Source organism: Drosophila bipectinata, unplaced genomic scaffold, assembly GCF_030179905.1.
Source record: "Drosophila bipectinata strain 14024-0381.07 unplaced genomic scaffold, DbipHiC1v2 scaffold_25, whole genome shotgun sequence".
NCBI lineage: Eukaryota > Metazoa > Arthropoda > Insecta > Diptera > Drosophilidae > Drosophila > Drosophila bipectinata.
Window position 1 is genome coordinate 7,171 of NW_027222898.1, and position 3,181 is coordinate 10,351.

At 34.5% G+C, this 3,181-nt stretch overlaps 1 non-coding gene across 1 annotated transcript; it reads right to left on the bottom strand.

Annotated features, from left to right (window-relative positions):
- Nucleotides 1–1,994, bottom strand: LOC138927430 (small subunit ribosomal RNA). Its single transcript, XR_011443923.1, has one exon. It is a non-coding gene; the product is annotated as a small subunit ribosomal RNA (ribosomal RNA).
- Between the last annotated feature and the right edge of the window lie 1,187 nt (nt 1,995–3,181).

Below are 3,181 nucleotides of genomic sequence, written 5' to 3' on the forward strand. Positions count from 1 at the left end.
TAATGATCCTTCCGCAGGTTCACCTACGGAAACCTTGTTACGACTTTTACTTCCTCTAAATAATCAAGTTCGGTCAACTTCTGCGAAACAACCGTAACACACAAGGCGTCACAGTGATCACGTCCGGAGACCTCACTAAATAATTCAATCGGTAGTAGCGACGGGCGGTGTGCACAAAGGGCAGGGACGTAATCAATGCGAGTTAATGACTCACACTTACTAGGAATTCCAAGTTCATGTGAACAGTTTCAGTTCACAATCCCAAGCATGAAAGTGGTTCAGCGGTTTACCCGGACCTCTCGGTCTAGGAAATACACGTTGATACTTTCATTGTAGCGCGCGTGCAGCCCAGGACATCTAAGGGCATCACAGACCTGTTATTGCTCAATCTCATTATTGCTAGACGCAATTTGTCCATTTAAGAAGCTAGTATCCTTATAATGGGACAAACCAACAGGTACGGCTCCACTTATATAAACACATTCAAACACAATAAACATTTTACTGCTACCATGAATGAAGGCTATATAAGCTTCAACACCATAATCCTGAAGATATCTATTTAATATATTTGAGTCTCGTTCGTTATCGGAATTAACCAGACAAATCACTCCACGAACTAAGAACGGCCATGCACCACCACCCATAGATTCGAGAAAGAGCTATCAATCTGTCTTACACACTTATGTTCGGACCTGGTAAGTTTTCCCGTGTTGAGTCAAATTAAGCCGCAGGCTCCACTCCTGGTGGTGCCCTTCCGTCAATTCCTTTAAGTTTCAGCTTTGCAACCATACTTCCCCGGAGCCCAAAAGCTTTGGTTTCCCGGGAAGCGACTGAGAGAGCCATAAAAGTAGCTACACCCAATTGCTAGCTGGCATCGTTTATGGTTAGAACTAGGGCGGTATCTGATCGCCTTCGAACCTCTAACTTTCGTTCTTGATTAATGAAAACATCTTTGGCAAATGCTTTCGCTTAAGTTAGTCTTACGACGGTCCAAGAATTTCACCTCTCGCGTCGTAATACTAATGCCCCCAAACTGCTTCTATTAATCATTACCTCTTGATCTGAAAACCAATGAAAGCAGAACAGAGGTCTTATTTCATTATCCCATGCACAGAATATTCAGGCATTTGAAGCCTGCTTTAAGCACTCTAATTTGTTCAAAGTAATTGTACCGGCCCACAATAACACTCGTTTAAGAGCACTAATGCAGGTTTTTAAATAGGAGGAACATATGAAAAAATACAAGTATTTAAACATATATAAGAACTCCACCGGTAATACGCTTACATACATAAAGGTATAGTACTAACTACAATTGTATGTTGTACTACCCGTATGAAGCACAAGTTCAACTACGAACGTTTTAACCGCAACAACTTTAATATACGCTATTGGAGCTGGAATTACCGCGGCTGCTGGCACCAGACTTGCCCTCCAATTGGTCCTTGTTAAAGGATTTAAAGTGTACTCATTCCAATTACAGGGCCTCGGATATGAGTCCTGTATTGTTATTTTTCGTCACTACCTCCCCGAGCTGGGAGTGGGTAATTTACGCGCCTGCTGCCTTCCTTAGATGTGGTAGCCGTTTCTCAGGCTCCCTCTCCGGAATCGAACCCTGATTCCCCGTTACCCGTTGCAACCATGGTAGTCCTAGATACTACCATCAAAAGTTGATAGGGCAGACATTTGAAAGATCTGTCGTCGGTACAAGACCATACGATCTGCATGTTATCTAGAGTTCAACCAATATAACGATCTTGCGATCGCTTGGTTTTAGCCTAATAAAAGCACATGTCCCATAAGGTTCATGTTTTAATTGCATGTATTAGCTCTAGAATTACCACAGTTATCCAAGTAACTGTTAACGATCTAAGGAACCATAACTGATATAATGAGCCTTTTGCGGTTTCACTTTTAATGCGTGTGTACTTAGACATGCATGGCTTAATCTTTGAGACAAGCATATAACTACTGGCAGGATCAACCAGAATAATGTTTATATCTTTGATATATTTCATTTTCATATTGATATATAGAAAATAAATATTGCAAATATTTGTATAAATTAAAATATTAACGAATTTGGCCAATTATTATATGGCATTCAATATTCGTTCATTTATTAAATATATATATATATATATATATATATATATATTATAATATATCCCTCGGGTGCCCAACGCATACACCTCAGGGTATATTTTTTTCATGGCTTTTTCTTAAACCCTCGTTTGTGTTAGGGTATTTATATGAGCGGGCGGTCTTTTTATTTATATAAGCCTTCTTTAATATTTTTTTTAATAAAATACAATATTATGCATATATTTAATTCTAAAATATCTTTATATTTTCACATACAACAATTTGTATATATTCACATATATATATTTGCTTAATTTTATAATAAAATTATCGCATATGTATTTTGATAATAAATTTAAAATTTATTTTCTTTGTATATAAAAGTCTAGTTTTATATGATATAAAACTAAGCACTTTTTAATTTTCATATATTTATATATTTTCATATATATAGTTTATTCATATTTATTTATACAATAATAATAATAATAATATTACTACTATTATCATATACGTATATGAAATTAAATTTAATTCCATATACTTACTAGGATATAATAAAAAGAAATTTTTATTTGCCTAGAACCAGAAATTAACGATAATAATTGGAAACTTGTCAAATTATAATTTATAATAAGACGTAGACGCTTCAACGATATTATCTAAGTATACAATATAGTGTATATATAATATATAATATAGTATGTTATATTATATAGATAGGCTTACACCACCTACCATATATACCTTTTTGACCACACTTTCGTCAAGCTGGGTATTTATTTGCCTTCTTTCCCTCACCTAAAAATACTCATCGGTATTTTAGTATATTCATATAATATAAATAATATACTATATTGGTAGGACGACACCACCTACCCTATATACCTTTTTGAACACACTTTCGTCAAGCTGGGTATTTATTTGCCTTTTTACCCTCACCTAAATATACTCATCGGTATATTTCAGTATATTTTAGTATATCCATATGAATATGTATATCCATATCCATATCCATATCCATATCCATATGAAAATAATTTAATATTTCCATATTTATTATAATATAATAAATATTATTATATTATATATT